At 49.2% G+C, this 26,329-nt stretch overlaps 2 long non-coding RNA genes across 3 annotated transcripts in view; one reads left to right on the top strand and one right to left on the bottom strand.

Moving 5' to 3' along the window:
* Positions 1–2,341: 2,341 nt before the first annotated feature.
* LOC132343752 (uncharacterized) lies at positions 2,342–11,495 on the top strand. Of its 2 annotated transcripts, XR_009492690.1 has the most exons (4): positions 2,342–2,615; positions 3,996–4,179; positions 7,175–7,689; positions 11,165–11,495. It is a non-coding gene; the product is annotated as an uncharacterized lncRNA (long non-coding RNA). The 2 variants fall into 2 exon arrangements; XR_009492691.1 differs by lacking the exon at positions 11,165–11,495 and having other exon boundaries at positions 7,175–7,956.
* The window catches only part of LOC132343753 (uncharacterized), a 30,752-nt gene continuing 10,767 nt past the window's right edge, over positions 6,345–26,329 (bottom strand). Inside the window, exons 3-4 of the long non-coding RNA XR_009492692.1 lie at positions 13,342–15,832; positions 6,345–8,855 (exon numbers count right to left, since the gene is read on the bottom strand). This is a non-coding gene — a long non-coding RNA (uncharacterized lncRNA). The remainder of the gene's footprint in view (positions 8,856–13,341; positions 15,833–26,329) is intronic.

The raw sequence follows: 26,329 nt of genomic DNA, 5'->3' as shown, positions 1-26,329 counted from the left end.
GCAGCCATGAAATTAAAAGACGCTTACTCCTTGGAAGGAAAGTTATGACCAACCTAGATAGCATATTCAAAAGCAGAGACATTACTTTGCCAACAAAGGTTCGTCTAGTCAAGGCTATGGTTTTTCCAGTGGTCATGTATGGATGTGAGAGTTGGACTGTGAAGAAGGCTGAGCGCCAAAGAATTGATGCTTTTGAACTGTGGTGTTGGAGAAGACTCTTGAGAGTCCCTTGGACTGCAAGGAGGTCCAACCAGTCCATCCTATAGGAGATCAGTCCTGGGTGTTCATTGGAAGGACTGATGCTAAAGCTGAAACTCCAGTACTTTGGCCACCTCATGCGAAGAGTTGACTCATTGGAAAAGACTCTGATGCTGGGAGGGATTGGGGGCAAGAGGAGAAGGGGACAACAAAGGATGAGATGGCTGGATGGCATCACTGACTCAATGGACATGAGTCTGACTGAACTCTGGGAGTTGGTGATGGACAGGGAGGCCTGGCATGCTGCGATTCATGGGGTCGCAAAGAGTCGGACACAACTGAGTGACTGATCTGATCTGATCTGATCTGAATACTGAGCAAAGTAACACAATATTACACATCACGAGTGCAAGAAAGAAAAGAGAGAGAGCAGAGATTAAGAGGAAGTGGACCCAAGCATCGGAACACTTTTGAGTGAGCACCAGGCAGCACAGCAACATGTTATTTTTTACTTCTTTGAGATTTAACATTAGAAGATGCGGTGTTTCTGGGGCCCTTGGAGGTCAACCATAGTGAGGGGAATAATACTTTCCAGATGAAGCAGTAAAGACCAGTACACACAATAGAGTCAATACGATTGAAGAATTGAAGGAAGATTGTGTAAGAAGACCTTAGTTACATAATTACGGCAAGTATAACTTGCACACTTTCTTCTTATAAGCGTCTATAATACCACATCTAACTGACTGAGTAAAGGATAACAAAAACGCGAAAGTCATGAGAAAGAGAGATAATGAGAGAATCTAAAATGCAAAGAGGAAGGAGAAAGAAAAGAAAAGAGGGTAAAGAGCAGGAAAGGAAAGAGAAGCATCCTGAAAAGGCTCTTGCTGCCATCAGCAGGGCAGGATGGATACTGTTTGGGGCGTGGAAAAGCAGCAGAGACCAAGAGCAAGTCACGAGCTCCTCACGAAGCGGGTAAGAAGACAGCCATTGTCTGAAACCTCCTGTGCAGGAAGGTCTGAAAATCCTACTGAAACGTCCTTGGCAGAGAAGCAGTTCAGGACAACCGCACACCCAGGCTTTGCTCCCAAGCCCCATGACACCTGTTCAGTGTGGAAACAAAACCACTGGTGGTAGAACAAGCAAGAAGCACAGAATCACTAAGCTGGGGAGGGAGGATTATTTTTACATCAAGCCAGAGGCATTTTTTAGACTCAAAGTAGAGAAATGAACTGAACTTTTTCTGCTCAGTCGTGTCTGACCCTTTGCAACTCCACGGACTGCAGCATACCAGGCTTCCCTGTCCTTCACGATGTGGAGTTTTTTCAAAATCATGTCCATTGAATCAATAATGCCTTCCAACCATCTCATCCTCTGTCATCCCCTTCCCTTCTGTCCTCAATCTTTCCCAGCATCAGGGTCTTTTCCAGTGAGTTGCTCTTTGCATCCGGTGGCCAACGTATTGGAGCTTCAGCATCAGTCCTTCCAGTGAATACTCAAAGTTGATTTCATTTAGAATTGACTAGTTTGACCTCCTAAGTCCAATACGAAGGGTCTAATTGAATCCTCAAGTGAGTTTGCAATTAGGTACAGTCGTTACTACAAGTGGAAAATCTAAGATTTGCTGCCTTTTGCAAAAACATGCATGAGGCCATACAGCAAGCAGGAGGCAGAACCTTGATATCTGTCTGTCTGGCTCCAGCGCCAGAGCTGTTAATCACTGTTCTACACTGACTTGTATTCAAATAATTTTTTTATTAAAACTGAGCCTGTGCCAAGCCATCTGGGAAAGCCTGGTTTCATCCAGAATCTTCTCTGCTGTTGGGCATGGGTGACAGTCCTACAGAAGCCGTATCAGGGTGAGATGCAGACGAGTAAGACCAAAGTCACTGCACCAGCCTGAGTCAGGCGGGAGCAGACCTGGGATCCCAGGCATTGGGGAAGGACTCCATGATGCCACTTCAGCTCAAATTTCACCGTCAGTGAAGAGGAGGGGCTTACATCTGAGAGGACCATCACCTTCCTGTCCAAGGAACCGTTCTTGCGTTTGGACGCTTAGAACACAACCCTGAGCCACAGCGTTTTACTCACTGAAACTTTTTTTTTCATGTTCCTTTCTGCTTCACACTGGGACTTCCCTGGTGGCTCAGATGATAAAGAATCTGCCTGCAATGTAGGAAACCTGGGTTCAGTCCCTGGGTCAGAAAGATCCCCTGGAGAAGGGCATGGCCACCCACTCCAGTATTCTTGCCTAGAGACTCCCATGGACAGAGCAGCCTGGCGGGCCACAGTCCATGAGGTCACAAAGAGTGACTAGCACAACTTCACAGGGATAATCAGCCTCTCCCAGACACGACCTTGGGTCTCAGAGATAACACAGCTGGAGCAGCTAAGGCAGTAAATGGCCCATCAGCATGGTGAGAATCACGGGGCCCGGTCACCTCCCCAGCGCAGCCCCAGGAGGGGTAGCTTCCGTTTCTCCTCCAGCCCCCCGTGGTCATCCCCAGAGAGCACAAGCCTTGGGGACCTATGGCAGCAGAAACCAAGCACCCTGCCGCCACTGAGCATGGTGAAAGACGAGCCCTAACCATGAGCCCCATGGGGACCGGGGACGGGGCGGCGCAGGGTCCGGTCTCCCTGAGCAGGACGCGGGCGCCCCGGGCCACGCCGACCAGCCCTGCCCCTCCTTGTGCGGCCGTGCTGAGGAGGAGCCCACCATCTCGCCCCTTGCTTTCCCTTCTCCCGCTCTCCTCCTCCTAAGAAGGGAGGGCGGAAGCAGGGCGGCTTGCAGGGCGGCTCTCTGGCCCCGGGCGTCGCGGGCCTGTCCTCGCGGTGTCCTTCCCCGGCCCCGAGTCACGCATCAGTCATCTTGTCACATTGAACTCCAGATGCTCCTACCCTAGAGAATGCTCTGACTCCGGCCATTTTTCTTCATTCTCACTAACAATTTGGTAATGAAATATTGATTTTTAGTTAGATTCATATTGATGCTATTAGGTTTGCATTGATAAATCATGCCGGGCTCCTGTCTGGGCGGCCAGAGAGTGCTACACTGAGCCCTGGAGATTACAATCAACTCATTGATGTGTTAATTTGATGGATTTTTTCGTTCTCTGAGAAGGAGTGGGAGGGTGCAGGGAGATTTTTCAGCACAGCCCTGGTAAAGTTTTCACAGTGAGATCGGGACAGTCATTGCTGGCTTCACGGTGCGTGTTAGCCTCCGAGGAAGAGTCCTCAGGCTTGTCTGGCCGGAACTCGCAAAGCAGGGCGGGGGCTGCAGGGGCGGGAGGGTGGGGTGGGGGCGGAAAGGGGTGACAGGCCTAGCGACGCGGTGGTGGGTGGAGGAGGGGAGGGGGTCATTCCGGGAAATTCTAATTAAACCATTTAGAGGCCATCATGGCAGAGTGCGTCCATCTCTAGAGGCCCCGTGTACAGTCCACCCCAGGAAAGTGGAGGTGGGCTGGGGATGCAAGTGGCCGACCTGCAGGCAGGCTTGACCCCCCTCCCCTCTGGCTGGCTGACTGCCCCGGTGGTTTTGGGGACATTTCCCAGGTTCTTTCCCCTGCAAAGTGCCACTTAGCCAGCAGTGTCCTCGGCATCTGCCATCTACTTAGAACAGCCCCTCGATCTGATGTACGGTCTTGGGCAGACATAATGCCCATCACAAGGGGCAGGGCTCGGCTGTACCAAGGCACGAATTATGATCTTCAAAGACCCCGGGCCTAGCGGCTCCGGAAAGAAAGGGCTCTGAAAATTCTTAGGCCGAAAGTCATTGTGTTCTCTTTTGTTGTTTGAAGCCGAATTATTTCACGTTCAAACTTGATGTGCTTCTCGTTGGTGAGCTGTCCAGCCCCTTCCCTTCGCTGGGCACCAAGGAGCAGCTCACATCCACCGTTCCGAGACATTCACGTGTGTACACAGGTGTGTGCCTGCATGCGAAGCAAACACAAGGCCTGCCTTCTGAAACAGAGACGCTCAGAGGTAAAGGGAGAGAGCCCTCCAGAGCCCTGACGTGTGTGGCGAGGCAGCCGCTGGCCTGGCCCAGTCATGGGAAGGAGGAAGGGATCTATCTGTCTGCTTCCTTCACCTCAGCATCTCTGAGAGCTCGGACGGCCCACTGAGAGCCTACCGTCCACTCCAGGAGAGTGCATGGAGGGGCTCTGCTGTTAAGACAGGGGCGTGGGCTCCCCCAAGGCCAGCATGTGGGGTCAGCGTGGGGTCAGCTCTTTTCCAGGTTAGCCTAGTCTCTGTCTCTGCAGAGGGACAAGGGCAGATCAAGAGGGGCTGCACTTCACAGCTCCTTGTCACCCCAGGATACTCTTGGTGGCCTAGGCAAGGCTCAGCATTCAGAAAACTAAGATCATGACATCCAGTGCCATCACTTCATGGAAAATAGATGGGGAAACAATGGAAACAGTGAGAGACTTTATTTTCGGGGGCTCAAAAATCACTGCAGATGGTGACTGCAGCCATGAAATTAAAAGATGCTTGCTCTTTGCAAGAAAAGCTATGACCAACCTAGGCAGAGTATTAAAAAGCAGAGATATTACTTTGCCAACAAAGGCCCATATTGTCAAAGCTATAGTTTTTCCAGTAGTCATGTATGGATGTGAGAGTTGAACCATGAAGAAGGTTGAGCACCAAAGAACTGATCCTTTTGAACTGAGTTGTTGGAGAAGATTCTTGAGAGTCCCTTGGACTGGAAGGAGATCAAACCAGTCAATCTTAAAGGAAATCAACCCTGAATATTCATTAGAGGGACTGATGGTAAAGCTGAAGTTCTAATACTTTGGCCACCTGATGTGAAGATCTGACTCAGTGGAAAAGACCCTGAGGCTGGGAAAGATTGAAGGCAGGAGGAGAAGGGGACGACAGAGGAGGGACAAGATGGCTGGACAGCATCAGTGGTTCAATGGACATAAGTTTGAGCAAGCTCTGGGAGATGGTGAAAGACAGGGAAGCCTGGTGTGCTGCAGTCCATGGGGTCACAGAGTCGGACATGACTGACCAACTGAACCACAACGAAGGCAAGGCTTGGGAGAGCAGAAGCTTTATAAACCACAGATCCTTTCAAGACTACAGCCATAAATAACCACTTTAAGTTTCCAACTGTCATCACCCACTCCTAAGCTCTCCAGGGTTCCCAGTTTCAATCCCCTCCTTCCTTTGGAAGGCTGGTCTCCTGCCACTCTGGAAGGAACCAGCTCTAGTCTCAGGGACAAACCATGACCCCCAGGGTTCCAAGTTTGACCGCAGGCCCAGGTGCTACCTGCAAAAGCATCTGAAAGTGACAGTCAAAGTCACTCAGTCATGTCCGACTCTTTGCGACTGAATGGACTATACAGCCATGGAATTCTCCAGGACAGAATACTGGAGTGGGTAGCCTTTCCCTTTTCCAGGGGATCTTCCTAACCCAGGGATCGAACCCAGGTCTCCCACATTGCAGGAGGACTCTTTACCAGCTGAGCCACAAGGGAAGCCCAAGAATACCGCAGTGGGTAGCCTATCCCTTCTCCAGCAGATCTTCCCAACCCAGAAATTGAACTGGGGTCTCCTGCATTGCAGGCGGATTCTTTACCAACTGAGTTACCAGGCAAGTCCTGCAAAAGCATTTCATCAGTGATAAAACACTGGCCAAGTCAGAAGGCGTGCTTGCATCAGGAGAGCTCAAGGTGCTGGGGAGATGAAGACCTTTCTGAAGGACCATTCCTGTCAGGACCTGTAGTTTTCCCTTCTAGGCAATGGACCCCATGTGGGAAACCAGGCCCCGGAGGAGTGAGCAGACCATGTCTCAGGTGGATCGGTAGCCGGGATGAACGGGGCTCTCTTACTCCAAGGGGAACCCTGAGAATCCATGCAGGAAGGTCCTGGGTCATAGCTCTTCCCAATGTCAACGCGTCTTTCTTTGAACCTGTGAGTGACTAAGGTTATAGCTCATCCTCACCTCCTCAAATGCCACCAATGCCTGAACCCTGCCTCCCCCAGCCCAGCCCCAAAGAACACAGGGGTCTCCCCAAAGAGGCCACTCTGCTCTGCTCACACCAGGACACTGCAAGTCCAGCTGAAAAGAAATTATAAAACCCTGGACGAGTAACCTCATTCAGCTCCATCTCTGTGAATCGCATGTCAAAGAGAACTCTCTACTCAACAGTGTAAAACCACCTTTATTGCTTGTTTCCTATCAGTGTTAATGATTACGCTAAACACACACATGGGCTAAATTTACAGTCTCCTGGGTGGATCCACCATCTACATCAATAACTCTCATTTAAAGGAAGATCAAATCTCCCATCTCAGTTTGGCCATAATTCCCCAGAGAGAAAGCAGTTGTCCACACCCAACTCCCTCCCTTTCTTCCACCTGCTCTCTTTGTGGGACCTCAGCTCACCCACGAATGCAGAATACGAGTCTACGCTCCCCACAATCTTCTCCACCCCCAAATCGCATTGTCTACATTATGATAGTCCACTCCTCGCTCAGTCTCCAAATCTTAGCCCTTCCTTTTTCCAATCTGTTGGTACTGTTGGCACACCATAGATCTCCCTTAAACCTAAGTTTCATGGCTGTCTCCTCAAAAACACAGTTTCTCCCCTCACCTGTAATTTCACACCCTGACCTCCCCCCTGGATTCGAAGTCCTCCATGAGTTGGTGCCAAGCCCCACCGGCCCTTTCCTCCCTGCTCAGCATCCCACATCCACCAGATGAGGCATCTTTCTGTAAAATCAATGTCCTCCATCACCCTGGGCTCAAGTGTAGGGATCTTGATTTTGTTCTTCATTTCACTGTGGGGCCTTTTGTATGCATGCATGCTAAGTCGTGTCCAACTCTTTGTGACCCCATGGACTGCGGCCCACCAGGCTCCTCTGTCCATGGGATTCTCCAGGCAAGAATACTAGGGTGGGTTGCCATTTCCTCCCAGGGGATCTTCTTGACCTAGGGATTGAACCTGAATCTCTTGTGTCTCCTGCACTGCAGATGGATTCTTTTACCACTGAGCCACGAGGGAAGCCCTGGCATCTTGTACAAATTCCTGAAGGAAACTACGATTCAGAGAATCCATCTGCAAAATGCGCTTTCCTCCCTGTATCACTGAGAACACTGACATGAGGTTATTCTGCACGTACAACGGCTGCAGAGGGGCCCAGTGGACTGTACGCCCTGATGCAGCCTGGCCCCTTCCCTGACTCAGCCACCCTGCAAGAGACTTTTCCTCTCAAGTTAGACAAGCATCTCCATCTCGTCCCTCCAGGAAGCCTTCTCCTTCCAGCGCACTCAAGCTTGCTTGGACCTCAGGCTTCTCCAAGCTCTTGTTTTGCTGAGCAGAGGTCGAGGAGCATTCCAGAACAGCAGCAGGGAGCACAGGTGAGGCACCGTCAGCCTCTGCCGCATCTGTGATGCCAGACCCGGCAGGTGTGATGCTAATGGACCAAGGCGGCCGCCCAGGTCCCGTGGACTTGACGTGGTCCTGCGGTGCTGTTTCATATCTGAAGGTGGGTCTTAGGACAATCTCCCGAGTGTGGTTGGTTTCTGATACATTTCATGTCTGACTTCTCTTTTAAAACTTGCAAGAGGGTAAGGCTTAGAAGCACGTGCTCTGGAGCCAGACTGCTTGGGTTCAAACCCCAGGGCTACCCCATGCTCCTGTGCAATTTCAGGTGAGCTCCTCAGCTTCTCTGTGTTTTCCTTATGAACAGCAAGAAGACCCTAACGTACGTACCCCTCAGAGTTGCTACGAGCATTAAATGAGTTAATACCCATGCCGGACTTGGAACAGGGCCTGGAACACCAAGGTCACTATCATCTATGTGTCCATTTTTTTCTGGCAAGTGGGACCCTCATTGTTGCTTAGGGGGAGTTTTGAGGGGCTGCAGATCCTGCTTCCTTTAGACTGATGGTGCCCACTTCTGTAATATCTGGTTGGGGTCCCTTGGACATTACTCCTGTGGCCATCATAGGCAGCGAAGTGTGCCACCCGGGACGTCAGAAGTGCCCCTGGGGACGGCATGGCCGGACGCAGCGCTGGTCCGGGAGCGTCACCCCGGGTGTCAGTCCGCAGCCTGAGGGGCCCAGGAAGGAGGGGAGCTGAGGGGGCTGAGATCAGGCTCAGGGCTACGAGTCAGCGAGCACGGAGACAGGCTGGTGAGGACACGGTCCTGCTGAGGAAGCGGCGTCAGGCCACGGAGGCCCCGGGAGCAAGGCAGTCTGGCTGTGCGCTCTCACAGAGAAAAGGCGGCAGGAGAGGGGCCAGCAGCGCAGCCAGTTTAGAGATCTGGGAGTCAGGATGGAAGAGGGGGCCCCAGAGGAAAGAAAGCCAGCACCCTGCCAAGGCCGGCACAAGGGAACCAGCCAACAACTGGCTGAACCTCAGCTCAGCCCCAGACGCCTGTGAGTGAGTCACGGCAGAAGGTCAGCTTCGTGTTCTGACCTGGCGTTCCCCTGCTTTGATGATCTGCTCCCAGGATAAGCTGGCAGGGAGCACAGGACAGAGGAGGCCACCACCCCCGACACGGGCCACACACCAGGGCCACAGCCTCAGGGCTGGAGCCTACAGAGGTCTGTCAAGGTCTGCATCCATGGTGGACATCACACAGATGAATCCAGGCATCTAAGCGATGTCTTGGGTGCTTCTCTGGTGCCTCCGTTGGTAAAGAATTGCCTGCAATGCAAGAGACCCAGATTCAATACCCGAATGGAGAAGATCCCATGGAGAAGGAAATGGCAACCCACTTCAGTATTCTTGCCTGGAAAATCCCATGGACAGAGGAGTGATTTCTTAATCAGCCACAAACAATTCCCCAGGGCCAGAATACAAGCTCCCTCTGTAATACAGAAGCAAATCCAGCTGACGTGTTTCCTAAAATCTCACAACAATCCACAAAGAAAATATAAGTTGCTATGTAAGGCTTAGGGCTAAATAGTCACTTCCAAAATAGCTGACCCTACTTAACAGAACAGGAATTTCCAAGTTCCAGAAAGTTATACGAATTGCAGATTACCTTGCTTTCAGGGGGAGGCAGGTTTCATGGTCCCACCTACTTTGAATTTTACCCACACCCCAGGAAGTTTTTCCCTAGGCAAAGGAGGACAGAGTATACCCAATAAAACTTTTTAATTGAAAATCATTACCAAAGGGCTTTCTTCTAAGACAAGTAGGCTCCAGACCTACAATCTCTGTCCTCAAATTGTGACTTTTTGTAGCTTTTCCTGGCAGGGGCAGGTCAAGGCGTCTGACAATGGCGGGTTTGACTTCAAGGCCTGCTGACAATTCCTTATCTGACAAAAATAACTTCTTTCATGGGGAATTTGAGAATCTAAAAATTGGCGAGCGAGCCTGCTCTGTGGGAGGTGAGTACAGAGCTCCGCTGAGGAGGCCCTAACGCTTAAGAAGCCCCTTGGATGTCCCCAGCCGCACCTCGGGCCTTCTGCTGGTGCTCACGATCAAGGGCTTTGTCCCGAGAGCAAGGCAGCTCTGTGGGGGTGCGTGTTCTGTATTTAGCCCGGTGCACACCTGTTAGCATGTTGACACCACTTTCAGAAGGCTTTTTCCCAATGCACCCCTCCCTAGGGGGAAGCCTCTCCCTGACATCCGTGGCAGCTCCGTGGGGCTCATTCTGTGAAACAGCCTTCCGCATGAGGCTCTCTCTGACCCCACCTCCCCCAACTGTCTGCATTTCCGGTGTCCCAGTTGCAGCAGGACCACAGCAGCACGTGAAGGCCCCCGTGCACCCCGGGGGGACAGGTGATCTGCAAGCCTGGACTTTCACTTTCTTTGCCTCCAGGAACTAAATCCAAGATGTGTGTGTGTTTGTTGCTCAGTCCCATGGACTGTAACCTGCCAGGCTTCAGGCAAGAATATTGGAGTGGGTAGTCATGCCCTTTTCCAGGAGATCTTCCTGATTCAGGGATGGAACTCAGGTCTCTCGCCTTGCAGGCAGATTCTTTACTGTCTGAGCCACCAGGGAAGCCCAAGAATACTGGAGTGGGCAGCCTATCCCTCCTCCAGGGGATCTTCCTGATGCAGGGATGGAACCCAGGTGTTCTGCCTTGCAGGCAGATTCTTGACCGTCTGAGCCACCAGGGCATCCAACTTGATGAGCAATTCCAAACCCACACACACCTCAGGTCCCAGTGGCCTCTGCAGCCAGCTCTTTACCTCCTTAATTTCCTGGCTATCATGTGTCATTCCTCTAGAAAAGTCCAAGAGGTGAAAAGTAGAAGTCGATGTCAGAGCTCTGGATGGTAAGGAGCCCAGGAGCAGAAAAGACGCTGAGCACGGAGGTCAAGGTCCTCCACAGAGAAGGCGATGCTCAACATCTCTCCTGGCTCCCACCTCCCCTCCAGCACCCGAAACAGACGGCCAGGTCCCCGCCTAGGCCTCGTGCCCCACTGGGCACGAGCTTCCTTCCCATCTGCCCGCTGAGCAGCCAGTACTGCTCCTGAGGACTTGGAGCACAGGCCACCGTTAGCAGCGGTCACGCACCGGGAGGGGGTGCTTCTGCTCCAGGGCTGATGGAGTTGCCTCTACCTGCCAGCTCCGTGTCTTCTCTTGTCCTCTCTTTCCATCATTCCAATCAGGCTTGGGTCTCACCAGCCACCAAAACCACTGCGAGGACCACGAAAGCCCGAGGAAGCCGCGAACCCAGCCCTGCCCGCCTCTGCCCTGACCAGCGGCTGCCCCGGCCACGCCCCCCTTGCCCCTGGCCTTCTTCCCTCCGCGTCCGGCCCTCCGTGCCACTTGCTCCCCCTCTTCTTGTGGGTCCTCCTCTGCAGGCCCCCCGGCCAACTCCCCCGCACCTCCTGGAATTCCCACTGTTGAAATTCCTGGGTCCCCGAGCTTGGTCTCCTCACATGCACACTACACCCTGGGCCACCGGTCCCCGTGTCTCAGCTCGAGATGCCATCGAATGGCCTTGGCTCATGAGTCTAGCTTGACCCCTCTGCTTCTCTCACTGTACTTGGTTACAGCGGCTGGAGCAAACTCACCCCTCGAAGACAACGGTATTAACTCTCAGAGCACGAAGTTTCAACTTTAAACCATCGACATTCAGAGTCTGGAGTCAGAGGGGCTGTCTTTCACCTTTCCAAGGAAATGGTTGCGAAGGAGACACATTTATGCCCCTGAAGGGCATCTGCTCATTCTTCACCCAAATCCAAACACCAGCTATTTCCATCCTACAGCTGATCACTGGCTTCAATAATCAGTTCTACCATTAAAAGGTTCTATCATAAATGGAAATTTCTCATCATAATTAATCACTAAACAACATTTTGCACTGAACTGACCAATGAAATTTGTTTATTCATTTCTTTTATTCTTTCCTTTACTACTTACTTTCCTAGAGAAAATGAGGATGGGTCTTGAGTTAAAACTCCTGACCTTTATATGACCCTTGCCAACTATTCAAACACAAAAAGCCATAAAAAAACTATTATGGGTCAATTTAGCAGAAATCCAAAAATTCTCTCTCTCTCTTTTTTCTTAGCTACTGAAGAAATATCAGAAATGACATATATAAATTGGAAATCATTTCCCGCTTGCCAGCATACCTTAAATTGATGTGGCCAAGAATATTCCTTGTAATTGTTAAATTAATTTAGATATTCTTGATGTATTGTTCTTCACGGGAAAATCACTCATCATTCTTCCTTGGGTATTTGCCTTTTTTTTTTTTTTCTAAGACTAGTGAAAGTTGTGTAGAACACACCACAAAAGTGTCTTCTGCACACAGGGCATTGGCTGAGGACCACTTTCAACAAAACCTCACAGAAACTCAAAGGTGCTTTTATTACAACAGGCATGGCACTCCCAAAGCCCTACATCAAGACCTGCTCCTAGAATCTTCAAGTACAGGGGGAAGGTTGAATTTTCCTTAAAGGAAAATAAAGATAAATAATTATGCCTTTTGGGGAAGAGTCTTCCTCCAAAATCTCCGTAAAAAATCGCAACATCCACAGCTTCCCCAATGAGCAGGTACACGGAAATGAGACACAATACGAATTAAATGTCAAGGCAACCTACAAACATTTCAAAAACCTAATAAATCCTCTCCTGATTAGTTTTACCTGAGACTGTAGAATCATACTGGGCTTGGCTGACACGTTATAAGAAAACTAGAACCATTCGAAAGAAATCCAGCACTCCAGACTGTCCCGCATGTAAAAATCACATTCTAAGTGATGCGGTTTGCCTGGTGTTCTGCACCTCCATGAATGCTGAGTGACTCCAAGTGATCCATTGTCCTGTTCTGTGTCTTGAGGATTTAAAATAGAGAAGGTAAAACTCTATGCTCTTTTAAGCTTATCTAAGGAGTATCTATTGTTTGTCCAAATGGCATATGCCTTTATATTTGCAAGTAATTAGATTCAGACATTTTTATATTTCAAACAAAACGCTTCATGCAAACCATAAGTAAAAGTGGTTTCCTGCTTTGTATTCTAAAGCGCCTTTGCAGGACTGCTGATATCCTGGTGGTGCCTCATTGGAGCATAGTTAGACCTCAAGTCCCCTGGGCCCACAGCAGCAGTTCACAAGTCATCCACGACACCCACCATCTGGTCTCTGCCCGGCCAACAGTCAGGTGTTCAGATTCTCACCCCATATGTGCATACGAGACCCCTAGGATACAAGTGCTCCCCTTTATAAGAAACTTACTTCATTACATGGAAACAGCAGTGTCTCTCTCAGCCAGCATCTCTGTGTCTGCTGGGTCATGTCCTCAGAGAACCAGACTTCACCCTGCTGGTCTAGCAGCCAGCAGGCCTTGTTGGGGGGCCAGCCATGCCCAACTTCCAGATCCAGGGTCTCAGGATTAGGGCAGAACCCTGGAAATTCATTGGCAGGACTAATGATGAAGTTGAAGCCCCAATACTTTGGCCACCTGATGCAAAGAGACAACTCACTGGAAAAGACCCTGATGCTAGGAAACACTGAAGGCAGGAGAATGGGATGACAGATGATGAGATGGTTGGATGGCATTACTGGTTCACTGGATATGAGTTTGAGCAACCACTGGGAGATAGTGAAGGACAGGGAAGCCTGGCATGCTACAGTCCATGGGGTCACAAAGAGTCAGACATGACTGAGCAACTGAACAACAAATATATATATATATATTTACTCATGGTCCAAGAATTATAAATACCTTTTTATCACCAGGTGTGCTGGTGTCCAGGTGTGCTGGGTGTCCAGGTGTGCTGGTGTCCAGGTGTGCTGTGTGTCTAGTTGTGCTGGTATCCAGGTGTGCTGGTGTCCAGGTGTGCTGGGTGTCCAGGTGTGCTGCTGTCTAGGTGTGCTAGGTGATCAGGTGTGCTGGGTGTCCAGGTGTGCTGGTGTCCAGGTGTCCAGGTGTGGTGTTCAGGTGTGCTGGGTGTCCAGGTGTGCTAGATGTCCAGGTGTGCTGGTGTCCAGGTGTGCTGGGTGTGCTGGTGTGCAGTTGTGCTGGTGTCTAGGTGTCCAGGTGTGCTGGTGTCCAGGTGTGCTGGGTGTCCAGGTGTCCAGGTGTGCTGGTGTCCAGGTGTGCTGGGTGTGCTGGTGTCCAGGTGTGCTGGTGTCCAGGTGTGCTGGGTGTGCTGGTGTCCGGGTGTGCTGGTGTCCAGGTGTGCTGGTGTCTAGGTATCCAGGTGTGCTGGTGTCCAGGTGTGCTGGGGTGCTGGGTGTCCAGGTATGTTGGTGTCCAGGTGTGCTGGTGTCCAGGTGTGCTGGGTGTCCAGGTGTGCTGGTGTCCAGGTGTGCTGGGTGTCCAGGTGTGCTGGTGTCTAGGTGTGCTGGGTGTCCAGGTGTCCTGGGTGTGCTGGTGTCCAGGTGTGCTGGGTGTCCAGGTGTGCTGGTGTCCAGGTGTGCTGGTGTCTAGGTGTGCTGGGTGTCCAGGTGTCCTGGGTGTGCTGGTGTCCAGGTGTGCTGGGTGTCCAGGTGTCCAGGTGTGCTGGTGTCCAGATGTGCTGGGTGTCCAGGTGTGTTGGTGTCTAGTTGTTCTGGTGTCCAGGTGTGCTGGTGTCCAGGTGTGTTGGTGTCTAGTTGTTCTGGTGTCCAGGTGTGCTGGTGTCCAGGTGTGCTGGTGTCCAGGTGTCCAGGTTTGCTGGTGTCCAGATGTGCTGGGTGTCCAGGTGTGCTGGTGTCCAGGTGTGTTGGTGTCCAGGTGTCCTGGTGTCCAGGTGTGCTGGTGTCCAGGTGTGTTGGTGTCTAGTTGTTCTGGTGTCCAGGTATGCTGGTGTCCAGGTGTGCTGGGTGTCCAGGTGTCCAGGTTTGCTGGTGTCCAGATGTGCTGGGTGTCCAGGTGTGTTGGTGTCTAGTTGTGCTGGTGTCCAGGTGTGCTGGTGCCCAGGTGCGCTGGGTCCGGGCGTGCTGCAGATGGACGTCAGTGGACTCCACATTCACAGCTCCAGGACAGGACACCTCCAGCTCCGCCTTCGCCAGGCCCTCCCCTTGCCCTTGCTTCTTTCGCAACAAGGGGTGGGGGTGGGGGTGGCCGGGTGACAGGAGCTGCATTTTCTATTTCTTTCCTTAGATTTATATGATGTTTCCACTTCAAAGAGCTCCCCTCATGGGCCCACGTATTAAACAACCTTTACAACAGAACAGACACCTCTGAACAAGAGGTGGAACCCTAAGAAGACGAGAGAAAATGGTTGAAATCTGCCCACAATTTGGCCTGAGACCGTGTGTCCACTTCAAAGAAACCGTCAGCAGATGCAGGAGAGGAACCTCGGAGGATGGTTATTTAGTTTTCTCGGGGAGGGGAAGGAGGTCAGTTCTGAAGTCAGGCCAGGGAGGAAGCTTGGATCACGGGAACTGATGGGCATCGGAGAGTGGCTTACACGCCAGCTCGCCCCGGGTGCTGCGGAGCTGCCTGGTGCTGCCCGGGCCTGCCGCGCTTCTCTCTGCTGTGACTTTGGCGACAAGCACACACGGCGGTTCACTCAGCACGGCTCAGGGGAGGCCCAGGCACGGCTCAGGAGCAGGAACAAGGAAGGAGCAGCTGTAAAGCCCAGACGGAGAAGGTGCAGGCCTTGCTTCAAGGCACTGCCCACCGCCAGTCGGAGAACCCAGAGGACAGCACAGCAGCTCAGAGTCCCCCCACCATACATCCCTCCATGTGATGCGGAGAGGGCCTCAGAGCAAACTCCCGTTCAAAACAAGGGATCTAGACCTGAGAACCCATCATGGCACATCTTGAGTCTTGAAAACAGACACACATTCGGTAAAGAATGCACCTGCATTGTGGGAGACCTGGGTTCGATCTCTGGCTTGGAAAGACCCCCTGGAGAAGGGAAAGGCTAGCCACTCCAGTATTCTGGCCTGGAGAATCCCGTGGACTGTATAGTCCATGGGGTCGCAAAGTCGCACATGACTGATCGACTTTCACTTCTACTATGGGGGGACATGAAGATGACTTCCCTGAAAAAAAGCAAAACATAAACAACAAACAAGCACCAACAGCCAAAAAGCAGCAACAACAAACCGTCCCTGCTTCAGTCCCAGGAAGGCAGAGCCATCAAGGCAGACGGGGCCTGACTTCGGCACAGGTGCTGGGGGTGCGTGGAAGCCAGCCCATCCTTCCTGCAGGCAGGAGACCGCAGGTCAAGGCACGGGGTACGTAGAGGCCCGTTCATCAGAAGCTCAGACCACGGGGAGGCCTATGAAACAAGGGGTTCATAGGAGGCTGAGAGCTTGTCCACTGTGCCAGTGGCTCTTGATGCAGCTTGACCCAGGACAGAGCCTGTAGGCTGAGCTCACACCGACTGAGAAAGCGGAGAAAAGGTGGGGGGGCGCCCCTTGGGGCCGAGGAGCCGGGGGCCTGGCTGCTGCCCCAGGAGCACGATGGGCCCGCAGGTCACATGGGCAGCTGCCTCCTGTCCCCACTCTGAATACTGTGTGACCCAGCATCAAAGGGAACACTGGGACCATCACTGTCGCTCCACTGAAGGGACCAGCTCCAATCCACTGCACCTCACAAGAGGCCAAAGATGCGTGGGCCCCTTCCCACCTCCTGCAGGGGCACTACCTGTGCACAGGTGAGGAACTCCCCCCCAGTTCCACACACATGCCCCCGGGCCCAGCACTGCCCCGAGTAGGGAGCACAGGCCAGGAGACCACCTCTCTGGGAGCCCAGGCAGAGAACACAGTCGCCAAGATCTTGTCCAGTGTTTCAAATGTACTCATGCATTTCATGGTTACCTGTGATGTTTGCTGAGTGAGTCAAGTGATTGAAGATGCTGAGGCTTGAAGTTCACAGCATCACATAAACCTGAATTCCAGCAAAGAAATGAACCAACACTACTTAACAGCTTTGCTGAGTGTCCAGAGGTGGAGAGACGAGGCTCTGATCTGCTGACTGCATCTCCCCTCTCTCCCCACATCCACCGCAGAGCACCACACCTGGTCCACAGCCTGGTTTAGAGCATCGGTCGTCCATGGACCCCTGCCTCCTCTCCCACAGCCTGCATTCCCTTCAGATGCACAGGGACAGCACCTCTGTTTTCTAGCTCTGTGCTCTTCTGCAGGGCATTTCATAGGGCTCATTCTCTTGTAAGGATTATGAGGACAATCCATGTCAAATGCTGACACTCACACTAAAACAGCAGCTGAAAGTCGCCTTATCCTGCTCTCTCTGCATTTTGCATCCCACCAACACATCCTTGAAGGTGGACACTCACTCACACATGTCTCCCATTTTTGGCATCTTCCCTGCCTCTCCCAAGGAGGCCCTCAATAAATCTTCATTGCACAGAATTGGCGCTGAATTTTTAAAGACATCTAGATTATTGTTTTAAATAATATATCATCTTTTCCCAAGAGACTCAAACACTATCCTTCAAAGAGCTTCATCAGGTGTCCTAATAGTTTTTATACACTTCAGTGTAAAACATGAATTAATGATACAGGACAAACGGGGTTACTTCACATCATCTCTGCGGTTTCATGTCCAGTTTGAACAGCCTGGTTTAGTAAATAGTGAGAATAATAAAGAAAGCCCGGATTCCAGGCATGTGTCTCTAAAGATGATGCAACTGTTGGCTTTTCAAAGTCCATAATTGGAAGAAAATGGAAAAGTTCCTGAAATCAAGATGTTAAGATAAAGTCAATTGGGAAGAGTAAGAGATAGAGGCTTCTGTTACTTATAGAAACAACACTTAAAAAATAAAGTAAAGCTGGTAGTCAACAGTCCCTTCTCCCCAGAGACAGATACGTATATAATAAAGACCTCCAGAGCATCCACCAATATGGATTGGTAAGGATGTCCTGAACAGGTCACTTTAAACTCTACCAGGAAAAGACTAAAGTGATTTAAAGTTTACATTCCTGTTGTAAATGGGTATTTCATTTTCTATGTAAGGTCCTATGATTTTCCTAGATTTACAGCTGTATCAAAAGACAACAGCTCAAATTTATGACTGAGATTTCTGGGGTGAAGTTTAAAATGTTAGGAATGCTGAAAATGCTCAAAGGTCGGGTTTATGCCCTTGAATATGGTTTTTACTCTTAGACCACGAGCTGCAGTCACACAAGCTGGATATAATTGATCTGGTAATTAGAGAATGCAATTTGAATTATCACAGACCTGTATTGATTATGAAGGACCCCTATCTAGAGCCCAGCAGAGGATAAAGAGGCTGCAGTCCAGCCCAGAGCTCTGCTGGAGTGGCTGAGGCCTTGTGAAGTCATGAAGAGGAGCTATGAAAAGCCCTGGGTTAATGAGAGTGAGGAAAAGCCTTAGGTCTTGAGCTGAGAGTTAGAATGGGAGTTGGACTAAGGGCTGAAAAGGCATTTGTTACTAAGAATTAGGAGAAATAACTACACTCATTCTGTGTGAAAATACTTAGAATCTATTCTAAATATTCAGTGATATTTGTGTTTTGCAGCTTTACACGATAACAAAAGTTCTTTTTCATTGAAACTCCTATAGAATAAGCCATTTTGACATCTGGGGCTTGAAATGCCAACTCCTTTTCCAATTGGTTTTCTAAAGAAGGCAACTAACCAATGACAAAAGTAAAAATCTAAACATAACTGACTTGGCTACTTCTTACTGAAGTAAACAGATGTCCTCATCTGGTTCAATGGAGCAAACATTTCCCACAAAGAACACAGGTTCTTTCCAGGCGCAGTGCCTCTCTCCTCTCCTGGGCCTTGTGCCAATCAAAGTTTTTAATCTGCAGAGTTGCATGCCCACCACCCCCACCCCAAAATGACTAGCCATTTTGTCTAATAATAAGCAATCCAAAGGCAGAATCATATGAGTTTGAATACCAAAATAAGTGAGACCCGGACACAGAGGATAGAACTGTGGTTGCCAAGGGGGTAGGGTGGAGGAGGACTCACCAGGAGGCTGGGGGAGGAAGTGAGTGCGAGGCTGGGGTTGGCAAGTGTCAGCCGTTACGTATAGGATGGATACACAGCAAGAGCCTACTGTGCATCACACAGAGCTGCATTCTGTATCCTCTGATAAACCATAATGGAAAAGAAAAAGTTTTAAAAAGAATGTATATATATGTATAACTGAACTACTTTGCTGTCCAGCAGAAATGAACTCAATGCTGTGAATCAACTATACTTCTTTTAAAAAAAGTTAAATAAATAGATAAATGAGACCAAGAAGTGGTGCACCTCAGAGGGCCTGACTCTCACGGGCATCTCTAGAAGCTGGTCCCTTGTCCAGTCTACGTGTCAGAAAAGAACGAATAAGTACAGGACAGGCCTCGGTGGAAAATAAGATCCATTGTGCAAAGGTGAGAAATAGCCACTTGCTTCCTTGGCTTCACCTCCTAGAGAGGTCGCAGTCTGTTCCCTGGTCTTCCACGTTGGAAACTGCACCCACCACTTCCTCCCACCAGAGGCTCCTGTTCTCAGTGTCCCAACAGCACCCCTGCCGGTCTCCACAAACCCCAGCACCGCCTCCAAGACATCAGGCCACCTCAACTCTGGAAGGCTTCTCACAGCCAAGTCCCCACAGAACTGCCTGGTTACATGAGCAGTGCGAAACCTCATCCTCCAGTTTTATTTCCAGGTAAGGAACGAATACTAAAGAAATTTTAACCAAGAAAAAAGCAAAATGCATCCTGAGTTGCCCAATGACCATAAATTCATACCAAACATCATATTTGGTAACCTTTCCTGGAAATGACACACCACCACCTCCTTGGCAAGTAGGAGAAGTAAGTGCAATCCCGAGAAGTTAGAAACTCTCAGTCACATTGACCCCTGGTGCTGGAATTTGGTGACTTTCTGTAACTGGAAGAGGTAGGTGTAAACTATTTGAAATACAACATTCGTCTTGGAACTCACCGTGCATTTACCCAGATTTTGTCTGAGCAACCGCACTGGCCATCACTTCCTCTAGGTTTCTGTTATATAAACAAACATACATGAATGATTAAGAGCCCAGGCTGTAACTCACCAGACCCTGGCCTGTTCCTTCATTTGTTTTTCTTTAAAAACCGTCACCAGATCATTGATGAAGGATCGAATGGCCTACCCATCCCCTTCTGCCACTGGTTCACTCTCTGATTTGAGGAAAGTTGTTTTGTGAGCCTCACTTTTCTCGGCTGTAGACCATACTCTAGTACAACCTCCCCAGCTGAGGGAAGAATGCCGTGAGGTCACTCGTGAGAATGTGGCTGAGAGCCGGGCTCAGTGAGCACAACCTGTCGTCTGAGCTAGTCCCAGTGAGGACCTTTAAGGGGCAGATGCGGTCCCCACGCTGGCCAGAGTGTGGCTTCCAGGCCAACGCTGCAAGTACTTCGCAGCCACTCAGCTTCCTGAGCCTACATTCTAGCCACTCTGAATAAATCCCTCACACATTTAGACTGAGCTGACACACAGCCTTTACAGTCAAGCCAAAGAATTAAGGGCAGAATTTTATGATACTACTCCTCTGCGGTCTTGAGGTCAGTATTAGAAACCCTTGCAAATCTATGTCCTGGCCAAACAAATGGACCACTGAAGAGGCGTTGCAGTGGCCCAAGTCGCTATAAAAGAAATCGGCACAGCTGAGGGAGGGGGCGAACCACGGGAAACCCAGAGACAGGAACACACTTTCATCCCACACATCAACGTATCAGATTACTGAGGGGGAAAGAAGTAAAAAAAAAAATAAAGTGTGGGGGAAATAATTTAATATATTCCCTCTTCTCCTGTCATGCATATAGAAAGAGGCCATCTGAGCTAAATCAATTGGGCAAAGTGTTTCTGAAACTGCTGACATAAAACTGGACGTTTTTGAAGGCCAAGGACTGCGTTTCCTTCAGTCTGTGTTAATCCACGCAGAGTTACGCTCGCAATCATAAACTTGCTGGCGGGTAAAACAGCACAGAGTAATAAAGCATTTCATGGTCTGGTACGTGTAAAGCTGAGAAGGGCCGTACCTGCCACCAGCCCGTTACATTCCCGTTCCTTCGCACCGCAACTCTTCTACAGGACCTCCTTCATAATGGAATGACAGTTGTTACTGCTGATGATAATTTTATTATTATCAGTGTTTACCAAACCCTACAGGATTTGTAGGATTTGGTAAACACAAATAAAAACTGTTTGGTAAAAACAATGCAGAAATTGTTCTAAGTACTTATCAAGAATGAACTCATTTCTTCTTCTCCGACTCTTATAAGATAGCTGCTCTTATCCCCACTTTCAATTCAGTTTAGTCTCTCAGTTGTGTCCAACTCTTTGCGACCCCACGGACTACAGCACACCAGGCTTCCCTGTCCATCATCAACTCCCGGAGTTTACTCAAACTCATGTCCATTGAGTCGGTGATGCCATCCAACCATCTCATCCTCTGTGGTACCCTTCTTCTCCTGCGTTCCATCTTTCCCAGCATCAGGATCTTTTCATATGAGTCAGTTCTTCACATCAGGTGGCCAAAGCAATGGAGTTTCAGCTTCAACATCAGTCCTTCCAATGAACACCCAGGACTGATCTCCTTTAGGATGGACTGGTTGGATCTCCTTGATGTCCAAGGGACTCTCAAGAGTCTTCTCCAATACCATGATTCAAAAGCATCAATTTGTTGGCACTCAGCTTTCTTTATAGTCTAACTCTCACATTCACACATGACCACTGGAAAAACCATAGCCTTGACTAGACAGACCTTTGTTGAAAAGTAATGTCTCTGCTTTTGAATATGCTATCTAGGTTGGTCATAACTTTCCTTCCAAGGAGCAAGTGTCTTTTAATTTCACAGCTTCCCCTCCCCCCACCCAACACTTTACAGGTGAATAAATGGAAACCAGAGTTTCATGTGCCCAGGGATGCAGGCTCTGCCTGGCAGCACGGGCCTGACCCAGGACGCCAGGCCCTGCAGCCTGTGCTCAGCCACCATGTGATGCTCCATAAAGCAGTCCACAAGAGGGTTACTGGAGCACCTTCAAAACTCACAGCTCTTGCTAACTCAGAGGCTCCTCAGTGTCCAACCTCAGGAGGCAGACTGACCCTAGTCCTCTGGTCACTTCTCCAGGCCAAGGAGCTCTGGTTCCATCCTGCAGTCCTGCCATTTACTACCTCTTGGCTCCCCACTGCCCACACTCATCCGTGAACTGATGCATGGAAGTATCAGGCTCCTCATGTAAAAAACTGCTTTGACACATTGTTTTTTAATGTGGGCTGGAGTAGGGTGGGATCAAGATGAGTCAGAGGCAGATGGCATTTCACTGTGGCCTGTCATCTCGGTGAGATAAGTGAGGCTCCACAGGAAAGGATGAAGGTACTGAAGGCATTGAGACTGAGGAAGAAACCGAAATGAAAGCAGATCTTGAGAAGGACTCTGAAGTGAAAATTCAGATTGAAAATGTAAATTGTCTACAGATGACGTGCTAATAGGGCTGAGAGAAAAGGGCTGTGATCTCACAGCAGGATGTACGTGTGTGCTGAGCAGGACCAAGCAGACGGTTCACACATGCTGGACGCCGGCTTCCGGTGGGTGTGATGGGACCGTAGGAGGAGGAATGTTCATACTCAGCGCCCCTCGGTTTGGGAAGTTGCTCTGTGGGACGGAAAGCTGGGGCACTGAAATGCACAGACCCCGGGCCGTCACAGCTCTTCACACCATGTGCTTTCCGGCAAGAGACCTCGCCTTCCTGAGCAGGCAACTGGCCAACTGGAAGGGACCATCCTGAGGTGCCTAGACTCAGAGCTGGTGCCTGGAATCCCTGGGTCACCGAGGGGATCAAGTTCACAGAGAAGCAAGGCAGGGGTCTGTACCAAGGTGTCCAGCAGAACAGCTACTGGAAGAAACCTACGGTTCAGACACACACAACCCCAAACCAAGCTAAACGCTCCTCCACGTGCAGACCTACTGTGCGTCCGTGTCTTCTCTCTCACACTGTGTATTGTGTATATGTCTGTATGTGTGTGTATCTGCATATTTATGTAAAAGTATGGGGATTCCCTGTGGCTCAGACAGTAAAGAATCTGCCTGCAAGGCAGGAGACCCAGGTTTGATCCCTGGGTCAGGAAGCTCCCCTGGAGAAGGGAATGGGAACCCACTCCAGTATTCTTGCCTGGGAAATCCCATGGACAGAGGAGCCTGGAGGGTTACAGTCCATGGGATCACAGAGTCAGACACTATTGAGCAACTGACACTGTATATATAAGTATATACGTGGATAAATGTGTATGGACATGTATGTACGTATGTATTTTTGTGCATATATGTGTATGTCTAGATGTATATGTGTGTGGTCATGTATATATTGTATTGCATGTATCTGTGTGTGTATGTATACTCATGCAATTTTGTGTGTTTATATCTTTGTGTGTCTGTGTTATATGTGTGATACATGTGTATGTCTAGCTGTATACACATGTATATGTGCATGTATATATGTATTGCATGTATATGTGTCCATACTCATGTACATGTATGCATATGTCTGTGTATTATATATGTGATATGCGAGTGTGTGTGTTTGTGTGTATACGTCTGTGCTGTTACGTACGTATGTGTGTATGTGAGGTGTGTGTATATGTGTGCATGTATGCACACCTGTGTGTATATATACACATATCCTGACACTGGTCCTGTGAGATCGGCAGTTTTCATCACTCTGTGACCTTGAGGAGTCAGGTGAATAGTCCTCAGTTTTTAGCATGTATATATATATATATATATATATATACATAAATATAAACAAGACCGTTTGCACCCAAGCCTGTGTGACAGCAAAGCCCGTGTGTTCCAATTCCAGAGAACAGCTGGGACTAATGTGCATCCAAATGGGGTCTGATGGAGAGTACAGACCAGAGACCCACAGTTCAAGATAACAATGGAAACAGTGAGCTTCAGGAAGCCTTGAGAGTCACCTCTGGGTAAGAACCCCCAACACCCCAGAGAGACAGATAGGTGATCACCCCAGATCTGGAGTGAGGCTTGGTCTCTCCAGCATCCATACTTGCAGTGGTTCATGATCATGCGTAACAGGCTCTCTTCACAGACTCAGCTCTTTCAAACTGATGCTTCCCTTCTTTTAACAAGTCTAAAAATAAGGTAATCCCTTAAGGGAAAAACAGTACCTCTGTATGTGTGTGCACACCCACAGGCAACGTGTGTGGTCAATCAAGACAGTGATCTTAATACTTAAAATTATTACAGACAAATAACAAAAAGGAGCTTCGCAGGTGACTGAGTGGTAAAGAATCTGCCTGCAATGCAGGAGACATGGTTTTGATTCCTGGGTTGGGAGGGTCCCCTGGAGAAGGAAATGGTACCCACTCCAGTATTCTTGCCTGGGAAATCTCATGGACAGAGGAGCCTGGCGTGCTACAAGCCATGGGGTCTCAAAAGAGTCAGACACGATTTAGCAACCAAGCAACAATTACAAAAAGATGAATATAAAACACAATAGAGAACAATGCTCATAGTTCTCACACATACATACAAAAGAAACATCTAGTCAACTTATGAATAAATTGAGCCTCATTGTCAGAGAAGGAAAATATTGAGAATGAAATACCACCTTTCGTTTAACAAGCTAGAGTACGATGACTTTCATTTCTTTGTCGTGTATTCCTGTGCACTTCAAAGTTTCTACAGTAACTATGTTACTTTTACTACCATCAGAAAAAAGTGCTATTACTTGAGAAAAGTGTTGAGAAGAGATAGCACTTTGAGTTCTACATGACAGACTTAATAACACTGCATAGATGGACAGAGCTTTCTCCTTGACACTCTGTGTCCAGGTGAGAAAAGAACAGGTGAGCCCCATTCCTGTAGTCAGCCCCCTTGGTGCATCTGACAATCTCTGATATTGCCAGAGCTCAAATTAAAAGACAATGTCTAGGTTTGTCATAAACCTAGACAGCCTATTAAAAAGCAGAGACATCACTTTGCTGACAAAGGTCTGTCTAGTCAAAGCTATGGTGTTCCAGTAGTCATGTATAGATGTGAGAGTTGGACCATAAAGAAAGCTGAGTGCCAAAGAATTTGAACTGTGGTGTTGGAGAAGACCCTTGAGAGTCCTTTGGACTGCAAGGAGATCCAATCAATCAATCCTACAGGAAGTCAGTCCTGAATATTATTCATTGGAAGGACTGATGCTGAAGCTGAAGCTCCAATACTTTGGCCACCTGATATGAAAAGCCAACTCACTGGAAAAGACCCTGATGCTGGGAAAGACTGAAGGCAGGAGAAGAAGGGGGTAACAGAGGATGAGATGGTTGGATGGCATCACTGACTCAATGGACATGAGTTTGAGCAAACTCACGGAGAGAGTAAAAGACAGGGAAGCCTGGTGTGCTGCAGTACATGGGGCTGCAGAGTCGGACAGGACTAAGTGACTCAACAACAACAAGTCAAAATACCTTCTGCGTCTGAATACAAAGTTCTACCCGTGACATTAGTGTGCTTAGCCTAACAATTTCCCACCATCTTGTCCCAAGGGGCTTAAATTGCAGTTTCTTAAAACAACCAAGATTGGAGCCATGGTTACAAAGTCCAAGAAGGATTCTGACTGGCTCTCGGGGATGACTATTCCTGGCCCTGCGCCCTGAACAGAAAACGAGTCTCATAGAGGATTTCCTGCCTTCCCCTGGGATTGCCAGGCTCTTTTGAGTTGAATCCCAATGTTGTAGCTTTTTAGTTAAAAAATAATTTGACACAACAGAATGGATTCAGTGGCCTACTTATTTTCAAGTAAAAAAATATGACAGACAGATGGAGACAGTGCTCCTTCAGCCTCTGGGCTCACCCGGAATTCTTTATCCACCCCACACCCCTAATAGCATAACCACACTGCTGCCTTCTTCAGATGTGACTTCCCTGAGCCCATGTGAGCCTCGTGTGTGAGCCTCGTATGTTCTTACAGAACTCAACCCTCTGGATGACCACGGTGTTTTACAGCAGATCACTTGGCGAGTCTGTGGGATCCTTCTCATCTAAGGAAAATTATAATAGCTTGCATGTTTGCCGTGTGTGTGCTCACTGGACCTGGCACAACCTTCTTCCCTGAAACATTCAGGGAAGGAAGTCTAAGGGGCTTTTTGTGTTATCAAAGCAGTGGCTGCACCAGGATTAAATGATCCTTAATTCAAATCCTGCCGAAGTGTAGAAGTGCGCACAGTACTGTATTCAGAGCTCTTAAATTAGGGCTTCATTAATTTGTGACCACTGGCTCACATCTCAAGATCAAGACGTATTGTTAAATATTTCTTCCGCCCAGAGTTTAAAAGTAGGAAAGGAAAGGGGAGAGGATGAGAGGAAAAGAGGAAACGAGAAAGGAGGAGAGGCTGAGTGCTCCCCAGCTGAGTGCTCCCCAGTGTCAAGCACTGCTCTTCCCACCACGTGCCTTGACCACCTGCTCTGTGGTCCTCCCACATCTCTCGTCCTCCCTATCTGTGGTCCTCCTGTGTTCGATAAGATCTCCAGAGAGACTCCAACATACACAAAAGGAGCAGATTGTCTCTACTGAACTCAAGATCCTCTCCACAGAAACCTATGGACAAAGTTTCCAATTTATCAAGTGAGTTACTGGTAATTTTTTCCTAAGATAATCTCTGCATTGTGCCTTAGAATAAGCACATATAAGTATTATTATGGGAACAAAGTATGTGAAGATTTTAGGGCTATTATTTCATATTAATACATGCCTCTCCAGAAACATACTTACCTATCATCTTACCCTTATAAGCGGCTTCCCTTG

This window comes from Bos taurus, chromosome 24, assembly GCF_002263795.3.
Source record: "Bos taurus isolate L1 Dominette 01449 registration number 42190680 breed Hereford chromosome 24, ARS-UCD2.0, whole genome shotgun sequence".
NCBI lineage: Eukaryota > Metazoa > Chordata > Mammalia > Artiodactyla > Bovidae > Bos > Bos taurus.
Note: the sequence above shows the minus strand (reverse complement) of the source record. Positions and strands in the feature narration are given on the sequence as shown.